Source organism: Nesoenas mayeri (assembly GCF_963082525.1).
Source record: "Nesoenas mayeri genome assembly, chromosome: Z".
NCBI classification, from domain to species: domain Eukaryota; kingdom Metazoa; phylum Chordata; class Aves; order Columbiformes; family Columbidae; genus Nesoenas; species Nesoenas mayeri.
In genome coordinates this window covers 1,788,872-1,805,096 of record NC_137542.1, presented here as the reverse complement: position 1 = coordinate 1,805,096, position 16,225 = coordinate 1,788,872, and the positions used below count along the sequence as shown (strand labels likewise).

General features: G+C 43.3%; 1 protein-coding gene across 1 annotated transcript in view; it reads right to left on the bottom strand.

The window, feature by feature from the left end:
• The window catches only part of ARB2A (ARB2 cotranscriptional regulator A), a 262,424-nt gene extending 262,063 nt beyond the window's left edge, over nt 1–361 (bottom strand). Inside the window, exon 1 of the mRNA XM_080362398.1 lies at nt 269–361. The gene's annotated coding sequence lies outside the window, so the exon portion shown is untranslated. The remainder of the gene's footprint in view (nt 1–268) is intronic.
• Between the last annotated feature and the right edge of the window lie 15,864 nt (nt 362–16,225).

Sequence of the window (16,225 nt, the reverse complement as noted above, 5' to 3'; positions counted from 1 at the left end):
CTGGACTCTCTGCAGCAGTTCCCTGTCCTGCTGGAACTGAGGGGCCACAACCGTACACAATATTCCAGATCTGCTGTTAAACCCGGAGCGGCGGGACGCGGGGAGCCCGGGGGGGGGGGGCAGCAAAGGGCGGCCGCCGCCAGCACGCGAGGCCCGCGGGCCGGGCTGTGAGCAGAGGCCGCGTCCGCCGCCCGCCCGCCCCGGCGCCGCCAAGGCCGCCGCCCGCCCCGCCCCCGCCCCGCTCCCCGGGCCGGGCCGCAGCACGTACCTGGCGCCCGTGGCCGCGGGGCGGGGCGCGCGCGGCGCTGCCACCGGGAACGCGCGGCCGCTCCGGCTCCGGGCGCGGCGGCGGCGGCGTCCGCCCCCCCTCCGGCTGCACTTCCGGGGTCCGCGCGCGGTGACGTCAGCTCCCGGGGGCGCGGCGGGGAACCCGGAAGTGGAGCGGGCAGCGCGATGGCGGCCGCGGGGCCGCAGGCCGCGCTCTGAATATTGTGTTCAGTTCTGGGCCCCTCACGCCAAGAGAGGCCTTGGGGTGCTGGAGCGAGTGGAGAGAGGGAACGGAGCTGGTGAGGGGCTGGAGCACAAGTGTGATGGAGCGGCTGAGGGACCTGGGGGTTCAGCTGGAGAACAGGAGCTGAGGGGAGACCTTCTGATCTCTGAACTGCCTGAAAGGAGCTTGGAGCCAGGGGGGTCGGGCTCTGCTCCCCAGGAACAAGCGCCAGGAGCAGAGGAAACGGCCTCAAGTTGCCCAGGGGAGGTTGAGGTTGGATGTGGGGAACAATTTCTTCCCAAAGGGCTGTGGGGCATTGAACAGGCTGCCCAGGGCAGTGCTGGAGTCACCGGCCCTGGGGGGGTTTAAAAGATGAGATGAGGGTCTCAGGACAGGGGGCAGCGATCGATTTAGGTTATTGCTGGACTCGATCCTGACACTCTCTTCCAACTGAAATGATTCTATGAGTCCCCCTTAGCTTAGGAGTTTGTGAAAATATAAAATTTGAGGTAAAATTTTTCACATTGGGTGTTTCAGGCGCCTTCAGAAATACACGAGGACAGTGTTGCATTGGCCTGTGCTAAACCACCGACCGGCACGAGGTGTCCTGGCACCCTCATTCGGCAGAGAAAGACGCGTGAAATTATAGAATTATGGAACAGTTTGTGTCGCAGGGCCCTCCCCAGCTCCCCAGTCCCCCTGCCATGAGCAGGGACATCTGCACCACCTCAGGGTGCTCAGAGCCCCGTCCAGCCTGGTCTGGGACGTCTCAGGGATGGTTCAGCCACTACCTCTCTGGCCAACCTGGACCCTTGTTGAGTTTCAGTTTCAAGGGTGGCTTTTTTTTGCTGCCTTGAGAAGCTTCCCAGGTTTGGTAAAACAACTGCTGAAAACTGGCGTTTTGCAGATGGTCAGTGGAGGTTTCCACCTGTCTTGTTTCCTGTCCCAAGGACAAGCCAAACAAGCAGTGCACCATGCATGCTGCTGAAATGTTCCACCCCTTCTTACCTCCCAGACATCGCTGATGGCCAAATCCTGAACTGGAGCCATGGACCTATGAGGGAGAAGATAAAACATTTCTCATCCAGGTTGCTCCCAGCTGCTCTACCTGTTATAACCAAAAGCAGCAAGTGTGTGTGTTTTGCTCTCAATGTCTTTCTACAACACCCAAGGAACGAATAAGTAAAATATTTTTCTTCTCCAATGCATTAGCTATTACGATGTCATGGAGAACTTGTCCACATTTTACAAATTATATTTGGTATTTTTGTTGTCCCTAAAGTGAGGGTTCTTCACCTGGCGTGCGATAAGACAACCTACACACAGAGCCAAGATATTTGTTTTTCTTTCAGTTCCGCAGATTTGGGTGCTGGGCATTTAACAGAGCCATCTCATATTTATGGTAACACGATGCAGCGGATTGGTGAATAACAATTTCCTTTTCCGCCCATGACTACAGATTCTCATGTTTATGCATTTGGCTTCATGTTTAAAACATTTAGGAAGGTATTCTAATTAGCTTGCTCATTGTTCACAAAGGGGTGTGTATTTTAGTATTATAATTATCTAAGGTAGTTGAAGATTCACCTTTATCTGATTTTCGCTCCAAATTCATGCACATATATGTAAGTTGGCAACCAAAATGGCAAAGCAGAAATTCAGTTGTTCTCCTCTTGGGGCTTTCTCTGCTGTTCTTCAAGGCGAGGTTCTTTTCATGGGTTCAACACAGACCTACATAATTGTTCACTTCGTAACTTTTAGCCCTATCTTTTCGACGTCATTTTGAGTTGAGCCGCTTGTATTGAGAAGTATTTTTCCCCGTATTTCCACTGTTAAAAAAGAAGTGGTGCTTAGATGTTTGTCTTTTGGTGGGACATTTGGAACACCGTACGACAGAGCTGTGACTGAGATCCATCAGGTCTGACTGTTCCCTGCAGCAGAACCAAAGAACTCTGGGTTGGGGGAGGATATCAAGGAAATTGTTTAATGACCATTTTTTGGTAACTACATTGATTTAAGCAACCCTACCCCTCCACCCAGACTTCAGGCCAGCTGTCATCAGAAGTAGTGCTGGGTTGCAAAAGTGAAGTTGACCAGTTGTCAGTATTTCTTGTCGGGTTATTTTTAATTTGCATCCGTTTCTTAACCTGGTTCACCTTCATTCTCCATCTCCTGCAGTCTGAATGAAGGAAGGAAAAAAGAATCCAAACAACAACAGAAATGAACTAGTAGAATCTTGGCATTGGAAACAAGTTTCAGGGGCAGCTTGCGTGAGCAGGACGGCTGAAAATGGTGCCTGTCTGTGATCTTTGTACAGCTCTTTATAATTACAGATCTTGGGAAGGATTCAGGGAGGAAAAGTTTATCAAAATGAGGAGGGTGTAGCATTTTCTTGGAGATGCTTGACAAGCGAAGAACTATTGAGCATACATCTGAAACTCTTCGTATTATGAAGAGGTGGGAGGTTGAAAGGGCATGTCTCCAAGTCTCGTTAGAGGACCAGCCCCAAATTACAAACATCAGCAGTGAAGAGGAAGCAAAGGTAGTGTGGGGTAAATGGTCATTCGCTGGAAGCTGTGCTTTTATCACAGTATCACAGTATGTTTGGGATTGGAAGGGACCTCAAAAGATCATCTAGTCCAATCCCCCTGCTGGAGCAGGAACGCCCAGGTGAGGTCGCACAGGAACATGTCCAGGTGGGTCTTGAATGTCTTCAGAGAAGGAGACTCCACAACCCCCCTGGGCAGCCTGTTCAGTGCTCTGACACCCTCACTGAGAAGAAGTTTCTTCTCAAATTTAAGTGGAACCTCTTGTGTTCCAGCTTGATCCCATTACCCCTTGTCCTATCATTGTTTGCCAACGAGAAGAGCCTGGCTCCATCCTCATGCCACTCACCCTTTATATATTTATAAACATTAAAAAGGTCACCCCTCAGTCTCCTCCAAACTAAAGAGCCCCAGCTCCCTCAGCCTTTCCTCATAAGGGAGGTGCTCCACTCCCTTAATCATCTTTGTTGCCCTGCGCTGGACTCTCTCCAGCAGTTCCCTGTCCTGCTGGAACTGAGAGGCCACAACTGGACACAAGATTCCAGGTGTGGTCTCCCCAGGGCAGAGCAGAGGGGCAGGAGAACCTCTCTGACCTACTGACCACCCCCTTCTAACCCACCCCAGGTCCCATTGGCTTCCTGGCCACAAGGGCACAGTGCTGGCTCATGGTCACCCTGCTGTCCCCAGGACCCCCAGGTCCATTTCCCCTACACTGCTCTCTAATATGTAATTTCCCAACCTATACTGGAACCTGGGGCTGTTCCTGCCCAGATGCAGGACTCTACACTTGCCCTTGTTAAATTTCATTAGGTTATTCCCAGCCCAACTCTCCAGTTTTATCTTCTGTTTGTAGGTAGAACTGTGGCATTCTGGTGTCTTTATAGTGATGTACAGTAACATCAGTAATACCTAAAAAGGTGGAGTGTTTTGATTGTTTTTCAAAATCTCTGCTTTCTTCTTCAGTTTTCTATTGCACTTCATGCGAGACCATTCATAGGCAGCTGCTTAAGTTGCTTAAGCACAGTGTTCTATACCTATTTTTTCATTGCTGGTTGAATGTCAAGTAAGGTTCTTGAGTTTAGTTTCCAGAAATCTGAAGCATGATCATTTACATCTGAAATAGGTGGTAGCTGTGATTTGCCTACACAAAGTGCTGTAGAACATCAGACGGGTTACAAGTCAGGTCTGCGTTAGTTTCGATTGGGCATCCAAGACTATTAAAACTGCTTTGCCTCAGTTCCAGTTAAAATGACATTTACTTAAGTGGATTATGTGACGGTAAGTTAAAGTTTGAAGCACTCAGTTGCAGTAGAAATGAGTTCTGTAAAATATTTTTCGAAACTAGGGTTTTACCCATGTCTGGTGCATGGAGATGTATTTCAAAGAACAGAAAGGAAAACAGGCATTGAACTGTTGGTTATTACATTAGCACTGCTCATCCCGTGTGGCGTGTGAAACAACAGCCCCCTGCAAAAAGACTATGTGGTTGTGTAATTAAATCTGTCTCGGGCTGCGTGTTGTTAATGACTGCCAGTGTGTCTCGAGTCTGTGGGAGGCTACAGACCTAGTTAAAACTGGATTCAGCATTTGTTAGGTTGTCCTTCAAATCCTATGACTGTAAAGGAAGGGTAGGGAACACAAAGAGGTTAAAAGCACATAGAAATAAAACATCCTTTTGTACAAATTCTTTCCAAATAAGGTGGATTGCACCAACTCGCACCCAGCCGGGATTGACTCCCCCTCAGACTGTCTGGTTACTCAATCCTGTATGGTTTGACAGATTTTGGCACACTTGTGAGCGCAGGTACGAATAGAAAGTGGGGTAAGTTTCAGAGTGGTGCTGCCCAGAGCAGGTCACGGCATTCCAGTATGATCACCATCTCTTACACAAATCAACAAACCTGTTTGCATCCAAAACGAGGTAAAAGAATTGATTCCCCATGGAGATACTAGTGAGAGTGGAGGTATGTTGATAATTCAGACCAGAATTACTTGGTTAAGGTGGTTTTGGAGTGGCTAAAGAGGAGACTGCAGAAGCCTAAGCTGAAAGGCAGTTATCAGGTAGGGGAGAAATGAGCAGAAACGTTCTTTGCGGACTGTCGTCAGGTTTTGGACATATGTGCAATATAGTCATTAATGAGACAGAGACAAGAACTTGACCTGCATCCATTAAATTTGCTGCTAAGTTGAACGGTATTATAAATAATGATCTTCTTGACTAGAGTGAGAGAAATGGGATGAAATTTAACAGCATAAAGTTCATGATCAGGCACTGAAAGAACAGAAAACCTTTGCTATGACCTCATTAGTTAGTATAACAAAGAGGAAAGAGGTCTCTTGTGGGGACATTAAGATTTCTTGAAGATGTTGAGAGACTTGATTTTCTCTGTCTTGCCACAATAGTTAAGCCAATAGTCACTTGTTTATAGATCTGAGAGGCACTCCTCTTTTTTCTGGTATGAACTAGACGTCTACCATGTGTTTGCCTGGACACGATCCCTAAAGGAGTCCTTTCTCTCACTATGCCTTTGTTTTTTCCCTCCCTAAATATAAATAGCAAAACAAAGGCCAGTGACTGTGTTCCTTTCCCGTGAAACAAATAGGAAACTGAATTTGAAAGAGAGGGAGTTTCAAAGAGAAAAACAGTCAACTGCTAGTCATGTGAAACAGCGGCGACACTGCACCGAAAACAGCACAGAGGGGGAACAATCAAAAATCAAACTCGGAAACAAGACCCAAAGATTAAAGACTTTCAAGAAAGCCACTAAATGAATGGAAAGAAGGGGCCTGGGATGTGCTGGGAAGGTGAGATAAACTGGTTGTGTGACCTGGACGAGCAGCTCTGCGAGACCAGAAAACCTGTTCTCACCGAGGGAGCATGAAACGTTCAGTGCTGCCAGTATGAAAACACTGCCTTTTTTTAAAAATTTAGAGGCAAAAAAAGCAATGCGAAAGAACTGTATTGAACATGCGGGAAGTTATTTTAAGACTTCATCATCATATCTAAAGAGGAGCACACCAGGGGAACCAAATATTTGTCGCGTCTGTGACAAGTGATCATGGTCTGAAGACAGTTCTTATTACAGTAACACAAATACTGCTTTAACAAGGCTTATTTCAAATGGCTGGAAAAAAAAAATGTCAAGTCTCATCAACTCAAAAAAATGAACAGAAAAGCTGAATGAAAATATTATGAATGAAGTCATTTTGAACCCCAAAATGCGAGCTTCCGCTGTTTAATACTGTAGCTTAGGGCAAACGGGGAAGCTCTTACAGCCATAAATACAAATGCAGAATAAACAGGCAAAAAGGGAATTTGGTAATGGATACCAAAGAAGCTAGGGATTATTTGAAACTTAAGTGAGGAAAGAGTGAAAGCACAAATGGGAAAAATGCAGTATTTTTTAATTTCCCTTCTCTGTAACACATTCTTCACGGTGGGCTTTTTGTTGTCCTGGACTTTATTTGTTTCTATTGATTTTATTTACATTTTTTGTCTTTTTAAAAGCTCCCTGCAAAACTTCAACTGGCAGAAAGACACTGAGACGTAAAGCAAGATAGGACAAGAAATTCAGAATGACAGAAGGCGCCTTGTCTTTTTTTTTCCATTATTTCCTATTTTCTCTGTACCACCCGCTCACAATTAAAACTTCATCTCCTCCAGATGACACACAGAAGGTGGGCATGATTTTAGAAGCAGCTGATAGATGATTGTAGCAAGTAGGATGTCTTGATTTTAACAGCTATCCTGCAGTGCAGCTTTCATAAGCAGTTGTTAAATCCTCCCGTGGTTCGGTGCTGGTGGAACACCGCAGCCCTTTCTTCAGAATTACCTACATTTCTGCTTCCAGTGCTTGACAATGCAAAGTATCAACATCTTCAGTTCTCAGACAGACTTCTGCTGGGTAAGAGCAGGTGAAACCTCGCAAATGCAGTTCAAACAGGGGCACCCGGCCACGCTGGGGCCGATCGCTGTTATTTTACGTGGGTCGGATTTACGTTTGCAGTAAATGTGAAGCAGTCTGTTTATTCCACTTGAGCTTTGCGTTCAGTCTGGTTTAGGAATCCTTTACTATTAGAAACACGCAAAGAGAAGAATCCTGTGGAAAAGTGCATTGTACTTTCACTGTGTCCTACTGACCGTCTCATTTCACCTCCTTTATAAAAATCACAGGATATTACTTAATACCGAGCAACGTGTTTGCACAAGAGGCCTCGCAACCGAGCAACTTCAACCCAGCTCTTGTCATACACAGGTCTGGAAAACATATACATTTTTTTAATCTTAAAAATGAAACTTTTTTGGTTTTTTTTTTGGTCAATGAAAACTATTATTTCCAGAGGTTAAAAAATAAATACGTAGTCTTGTCATCCAGCAGTTGCATTTAAGAGTAGCAACCTTTAGGTTGTGTGATGCTTGGGAAAAGTTATCGTGTGTCTTCTGGGCCACAAAGATTCTTTCTGAGACTAATTCCAAAAGAAAATATAGTGTGAAAAAAAACCAATTCTTAAGGATTCCTTTTGTGGTTTGTTTTCATTCATTCTTCTGGCTTGATGTTGATGGAATAGGCTTTTTGATTACAGTGCATAAATACTGAGAATGCGCTTCATGAAAAATAAATATATACTAGCTTTCCTGACAAAGATGATGTGTTACCTTTTGTAAAACACTTTTCACAATAATTAAATTAGAAACTTTTTAAAAAGTGAAATACTGAGAACTCATGAAAAAACAGCTTTGTTCTGGAGTGCTCTGCAAGACTGAAAAACCTTTCTTTTGGCCTGAAAATTTTCTTTAATTCAAAATTCTTATTCTGCTTGTTGTTTATACCCCAAATCTGTTTCTATGTCTTATTCCTGGATAATTTATTTTGGTTCTTGCTATTGTGCCAAAAGTATGATACACAAATATTCTCAAATTTGTCTTTAGCAGTTTTTGCTGAAGCTCGAACATACATAAATCTGTCGTGACATTCACTCTTATGCTTCGTTATATGTTCTTGAGAGTTTTTACAGTCTGTTATGTCTTTGTTTTTCACTTACTGCTCTTGCATTTGTTGTAAAGATTAAATATACGTGATCTATATTTCAAGTTACCACTCCTAATTCTTTGGTCCTGTATATAGTTCAAAGAAACGCCAGACTGGTATGAAAAGTTTTGGTGCAATGAAACAAAGATTGAAAGCAATGCTATTGACAGAACTTTATGGTCTGTGTTCTACTATTTACTCTGCAGATATATGGGTTTACGATGTAAACCTTGCAAAGTTATTTCACTGCTGTTACATGTGCAAACAATTTAATTGTACTTTGGATTTTGAAATATTGGCTCTCAATATATGATTGCATGATTTATTTTTGCAAGAATGTACTTAGCACACCTATAATTTTTCTGTGCCAAACTATCAATCCCTCAACTCCACAAATGATTTTTGAATAAATTATGCATGTAAGAGCAGATGACTGCTCTAGGGTATTATATAACTTTTTTTAAAAAATTGTACAACTGTCATCTAAACAATTTGTGCACACATAAAATGCAAAACCCAACACATGTACCTTTTCTGTTATGTAGCTTAAGTGCACCTTTTGGAGCTCGATTTGGAAGAGTGAGATCCTGAAAAGGCACAGCACATAAGATTCTTCCCGCTTCTAACCATGGAAGGATTGTTTTATCAGTGAGAGACCTGACAAAGTTGAACTGAGAAATAATAATAGACCATTTTAGTAGAGAGATTTAGATTTAATTGTTTTCTATAGTGCCTATAGCCATGATGGGCACTTTTTACAATGACTAAACTCACAAAGTACTTTGCTACTGGCCCTTTTTGTGACTTTATCAATGCCCAGACTGCTTGTGCCGATTGTCACGTATTGGCCAATCATCATTCTGGATGGAAAGAAACCAAAACAGCAACAAAAAAAATAAATTAACATAATAATATAAGCATAATAATAAACAAACAATCTCTTGTCCGTCCTGTCCTCTCCTTAAAACTAAAGAAGCTCCTATGGAACATCTTGGTATGTCTCACCCTGAGGCTCATCAGCTGGGCATTTGTCTGTGCAAATGTCAAAGAATGTTGGGTTAAAATGCAAAATCTTTAACCAAAAAAGTGACTGCTGGGTTTGGAGAACTACTGCTCTGCATATACCGGATATCCTTTGGGACAGTTAATCACTTTCTATGTATTTAGTGCATTGCTGTGTACGGCGCGGTCGTGGCCTCATCTGGGAACGGCAGGAACAGTCATAAAACTGGAGAAACCCAACAGACTGAGCCAAAATTGGGTGAGGAGGGGAGGAAACGAAAACGAAAGGTCGGTTTTGGTTCACAAATGCAAGAACTGCACCCAGACCTTTAAAAGACAGAAAACTGAACTGCATTCTCTGACTCGTTAGCTTGGAGGTGTCTGTGCTCTGATACCCACGTCTGGTGGAGCTTCGGTCTGGTTCAGCAACGTCAGTTCATGGGTAGTTGTCAGAAATATTGAAGGTTAATTATTTGTCTGCAGAGGAGGCCAGATGATTAACCTCACACATTTGCATTGCGTTAATGCAACAACCTCCATCGGTCCGCCCATTCATCCCATTTCTCTCACTCTAGTCAAATTTGAGATGCTCCCAAAGCCACATCTGGTTTGCTGTAGGAAGTAATCTGTTTGCTAGTCCACAGGCCAGAACAAAAACCACCTGCCATTTCGATCCCTTACCTCCCAATGTTCGTTCCATCCTCTAGAGAGAAAGCGTAACCTTAATCCACATAATAAAACCTGCTTAAGACATATTTATTATTTAGAACAACAAGATACCAATGAAGAGCCCAGAACATTGATCGGGTAGTGAGGTGACTGTGAACTGGCTGAAGGGAAGAAGCCAGAGAGTCGTGGTCAATGGGCAGAGTCCAGCTGAGGCCTGTGTCCAGTGCAGTGCCTCAGGGGCAGGGCTGGGATGAGTATTATTCAATATATTCATCAGTTATTTGGATGAGGGAATAGAGTGACTGTCAGCAAGTTTGCTGATGACACCAAGCTGGGAGCAGTGGTGACACTGGAAGCTGTGCTGCCATCAGAGACCTGGACAGGATGGAGAGATCGGCAGGGAAAAATGTAATGAAATAGAACAAGGGCAAGTGTAGAGTCTTGAATCTGGGCAGGAACAACCCCAGGTTCAGTGTAAGTTGGGGAATGACCTGTTAGAGAGCAGTGTAGGGGAAAGGGACATGGGGGTCCTGGGGACAGCGGGGTGACCATGAGCCAGCACTGGGCCCTTGTGGCCAGGAAGCCAATGGGACCTGGGGTGGGTTAGAAGGGGGTGGTCAGTAGGTCAGAGAGGTTCTCCTGCCCCTCTGCTCTGCCCTGGGGAGACCACACCTGGAATCTTGTGTCCAGCTGTGGCCCCTCAGTTCCAGCAGGACAGGGAACTGCTGCAGAGAGTCCAGCGCAGCCACCAAGATGCTGCAGGGAGTGGAGCATCTCCCGTGTGAGGAAAGGCTGAGGGAGCTGGGGCTCTGGAGCTGGACAAGAGGACACTGAGGGGGGACTCATTCATGGGGATCAATATGGAAAGGGGCAGTGTCAGGAGGATGGAGCCAGGCTCTGCTGGTGACAACCAGGGACAGGACAAGGGGTAATGGGTACAAACTGGAACACAGGAGGTTCCACTTAAATTTGAGAAGCAACTTGTTGGGGTGAGGGTGTCAGAGCCTGGCCCAGGCTGCCCAGGGGGTTGTGGAGTCTCCTTCTGTGCAGACATTCCAACCCGCCTGGACACCTTCCTGTGTAACCTCATCTGGGTGTTCCTGCTCCATGGGGGGATTGCACTGGATGAGCTTTCCAGGGCCCTTCAACCCCTGACATCCTGGGATTCTGTGACATATGGAACAACTCCTTAAAGGTGCTTTTTCTGGAGTATCAGAGAGGTGAAATTCCAAGTGGAAATGACTACTGTATTTCTTGAATTATAACCTTGCAGGTGGTTGGTCTGAATTTTACATTTACTAAGTTCTTGGTTCTCTAAGAGTGTCTATCAGGTTAAAGAATGCATAGGTTTTATTGATATATAGGTAGGTGTTTGTAGGTTGTGAAAACAGATGTGCTATGAATTTCCAAGTGTAAATTAAAAGTTCAGAGAACTTAAAGGAAATAAAACCTGGGGCAAAACACATTAGTTTTAGTAAAAAGCATGAATAACTCACGGACAGCAACGCATACAAATAGCTCCCAGTATCACGTGTAACACAGGTAGCTTAGAACAATGCAAAAACATCGATATTACAAAATGCATGTGGGGTATTAGGAGCAGAAGTGTTCAGACAACCTTAAATCTGAGATTATTAACCACATAGGACCTATAACACTTTCAGTCTTTATGAGTTAGGCTAGAAAATGAATTATCTATCCACGTATAACTGAGTGCCAGCAGCGCCCACATCCTAAATTATAATAAAAATTAATCAGTAGGTTTTTAAAGGATTCCTGAAAGACAATATTGAGGTGGAAAACAAAACAGAGTCAAGATGACACATGAAGATCTATTTGATACTATTTCTTTATCTAAATATCCAAAAGTTAGTAGACTTTTTACATGGAAAACATAGATTATGGGACAAAACATGAAGTACTTGCACGTTAGGTAATTACAAAGTTTTTTAAATTTAAATTTACAAAATTTACCAAAGTTACTTCTGTAAAGATATTGCTGTCCTCTAGTGAATCCATCTAGGGACAAAATATATATTAGACCATATCATTAACACTTATTTTAAGGAACACATCTGGGTGTATTGCTAACCATTGATCGTTTCCTAATGCATGAGTCCTTGTTCTACAACGTGATCACCATTACGTGGTTCAGAGAAGAGATGTAACTCAGGGCTGTTGTAGACATTGAGCTGTCTCTTGATGCCTTGGCCAATTTACTGCAGAAACTGGGTAATGAGCTGTTTTACTTTGCTTTCTTCAGTAGGAAACATAAAGTATCTCCTCAGAGATGGCTGCAACCTACTAGCAGTTGAAGTTGTCACAGATCTGAAGGACTTGATTTGGTAGTCATCAAATTTGCACTGGCCATGACTTGAGTGTCTCCTTGTCAGCTTAGGGATGGTTGTCTACTAAATGCAGACCTAAAATCTTAATTAGTATCATCACTTTGTGCCATTAGTACTTGGAAGTTGCCATTTCTTCCTGCGACACTTGTTATAGAATCAATTTTTCAGAAAAAAAAGAAGAAAGGGTTTGGATTTATTTTTGCTTTTTTTGCATGATTCCTTGCCTTTTAGAATGTTTTTTCGCTAGCTCCGTATAATTGTTTCACTTGCTGCAATAATAACTGGCAGTCTATTTTCAAATGCTGTTGTAGAGAGGAATAATCTGGTTCCTCCATCAGCTTTCTGATGGGTATTACAAGGCCCTCAGTGATACCCAACCCGCTCAAGACCTTGCGTGCTTTTCTTGTACTGACTGGGAGTCCAAAAGTAGAGGAAAAAGCAAGTTTGCCCTCGCCCATTTCCTCGGCATTGCACTTAAAATAGGTTTAGAGCTTCTGTTTCCACCTGCGCTATTTACAACACGGTTTTGCACCAGCCGAGACCTCCACAAGATCTATATGCTCATGTAGGCCATCAGGTTACTCTCCCATTTCACGCCTAATTGGGCAACGCGTCTAATTCCTCAGTTTTTTGAATAGTCTTTGAATCGTGTCTGTCACTAAAAAGAGAAAAATCGCACGTATTTTTAAGGAGTTCCAATAAAGTAGTTTTATACCAGCCTATAATTGGTATCTTACCCTGGCTGAGAGGGAAACGGGGTATTTCTGCCAGAGGAAGCTAATTGGAAGGAGCAGCCTTGCGCCTGCCTGGCACCGCTGTGAGGATGCAGAGATTAATCGGGGAACATCGTTTGCCGCGACGCGAATTTCCAGAACAAACAGCTTTGTTGCCTGTGGTCTCTCCAAAAACCCTTTCCTAAAGTAAAGCGCGATCCGTGGGGCACCGTTCGTCAGGACAGCAGTTGCTAAAAGGCAGGGCTATGTCTTAGTGCCTGGCTTTTCCCAAAATTCTCTCTCTCTCCTGTCCTCCTCCAGTTTCGTTGGCGTTAATGCTGTCTCAGTTTTGCCCAGATTCTAATTTTATCAGCTGCCTTTCAAAAGCAGCAAGATGTTAAGATTTGGAGCACCCTCAACAGGATAATAAACAAATGTAATTAGAGATATTCCATGCCATGAAGTCTCCCATTTAAGCCCATTTCATAAAAAGAGCTAAACATAACAAAATCTTAAAAGAGAATTAGGTGTAAGCATTAACGATACCGCACAGTTACCTGGTTTGTGCTATCTGACTGAATTCATTATTATAAATATAATAGTTTCCCTTTAAGCCGACTCAGTTGAGCCATGAGGACAGATTTTCCCCATTCGGAAAGGTCTGTTGTGCACAATAGACTTTAATTCTTATTTCTGACGACCTTTCCAGGAGCAGTTAATGTGCTTGGATTGCAGTGGTTGCGCAACTCGGGTCCCACACTTAGGAGATCAAATTGGGCTCCAGTTGCCTTCATTTACTGAGGATAAATGTAAATATGAGACGCTCTTGGATCAACAAAGAGCCAGGACATAAAATACAAAAGCAAAACATTGCAGCTTTATCAACCCATCACTCTGCAAAATGAAATTAATCCTAAGCCCATTTTAGAATCAGCAGAACTTAAGAATATAGAACTACTGTTTCATTAAGAAAAGCCAAAGAAAGCAGCAATCTGTTGTACTAATTTTAGTCCTAATTTTACACACCTCGCAATGTAAAAACGATCAGTTCTTTCAAATGTCTTTCATTTTCCTTCAATTAAGGGTTTAATTTTAAAGTAAGCAGTCTTGATTAATTAATGGTATGTCATTTAGCAATCTTATACAACTGTTATTATTACTGTAATTTCAGTGAAAAAATGTGAATGTTGCAAAAGTACCTATTCAGCGTAAGTGATGTTGCCAATATGATGGGTTTTTATACCCCGAAGGTCAGTTAATAGAATCACTACATTTCCAACCAACCAACCTCTGCTGTTTTCTCAGTAAGGACCAAGGAACAAGTTCAGTCCCAAACCCACATTCAGATACTCTAGAAGATGTACATATAGAAAGAGATTTGGACAAGAAAAACATCCAAATCAAATACTGTGCAAAGCTTCAGCTTTTACTCTGGCTGGTTATTCTGTCTTGTCAGGTCCACGTTGGTGAAGATTATAAATATACTCCTGCTAAGAAAGACAACATTTTCCTAGTGCTACCCAATGGATTACTGCTGAATTAATCTGGCCGGGTGAGAAGGGAGGAAGAGGCATAAAGAATTTATTTTAAAATATATATATATATTTATATGACTGTTTACAGCTTATTCCAGAACCAGGTATGCTGTGAATTTAAAGGATAACAACCAGTTTGGAATAACTCCCCATTTCAGAGCGAGGGTTGTTACTCTGGGTTCGCTTATGTCACTCACAAAGCTCATCCTATTCAGAATAAGTGATTCCCAGAAGCGGAATTTGCTGTATGTGACCACACAAAAAGCGGGTTATGTACAACAGATTTTGATAAAATAGGAAAGAATATTCTAAACTCCAGCTTTTGTGTTCACTAACACTTTATTAGCGTGGCTTGGAGCATGTGTGCCTCATTGTGACAATACCGTACCTGCCGTCATAGGCAATCCCTGCAGCCATGTGTTTGGTCTTAAGACCACGGTTAATCTTCAAAGGTGAAATAGAAAGCAAAGATAAAGTTTTTACACTTCATCGCTTCTTTATGATCTGAAATGGCCACATCAGCAGCAGAGGGAATAGTCTGGTTTATTCTTTAAATAATACTTTTAGCATTTTTGAAGTACCGGTGCCTCAGAGCCCTTTTGTTGCTTTGGAGGTGCAAGATGGACCAGTCCCCATTTTCATTGTAAATGGTTTGCTGTTATATATACATGATAAAAAAAAATAACAGGAGCAATTAAGAGGAGGAAAAACTGAGTTTCATACTAGGCCCTACAGCAGCATTAGTGAAATGGTTACCCATGCTGAAGTTTTGGGGAAAAAAATGTGTCTTCCTCCTATTCGAGTGGCCCGAATTATGTCCATAGTGGCATCTATACGATGTGATGCAGCTGCAGCTCAGATTGCAGCCTGAACAAGACCCGGCCAGGGCCCTTAATCAACCGTTCCCTTGGACCTCCAGTGCAAGAAACAAACAGAAAAGTGACGGATAATTTCTTCAGAGATATTAACCGCACCTTGTGTATGAAAATTACTGTCACAACAGCCACCTAACTCAGCTGTTTTTAGTCTTTGGGGAACGAGTTTTACTGAAAAGAAGAGCATTTAATATTTGGAAAATCTGAATATCAGACAGGGCTCACTCTGAAGATCAAATTGTACCATGTTTATCAGAAATAAATATCACGTTCTTTATCATTTTCTCAGTTCGCTATTAGGATGGTCCTTCGAGTGCTGCTTGCGGATAATTCTTCTAAATCAAAAGATGCATAAAAAGATGCATAAAAAGATATATCTCCAAACTTTCGATGCTGCTAATAAGCTGCTCTATAATGTGTCTTTTAAGCCACAACACACACCAGATGCCAAGTCAGGATTTGCAAGGGTGATGAAGCTGGTGCGGCTTTGCTTGGGACTAATGGCCACGGGTGCTCATCCTGGCGCAACTCGCAGCGCTGCAGACCCGTGGCCAAAACCCGCACTTTTTCCATAAATTTTGGCTGATTTAATGGCAGGACCAACTGGAACACAAGTGCGAAGGGAGACAAAAGGTCCTTGAGCGACACCAACTGTGGTCTAAATGGTAGGCAGAACCATATCATGGGTGTTTGCTTAGCGTGTGTCCAAAGCTGCATTATTTCAGAGCGAGTTTTACGTTTCCAAAGGGGTTCTGGGTTTGCCATTCAGGTTTATGCCTCCGCAGTATCGAGATATACCTGCCTTGTTCTATGACATTTTCATGTGTTTTTGCTCGCCTTACGCATGTGTGAACAATCGCTGCTTGGTTGGGGTGACTAGACAGTAACAGAGGGACATTATTTAGTTTAAAACTCCTACTCAAGATACATATTCCTGAGCTTTCTAGTCCTGTCAATTATAACTAAGCCATTAAGTTAATCATGTTGAATCCAGAAAAAGTTGCAACCCGAAACCTG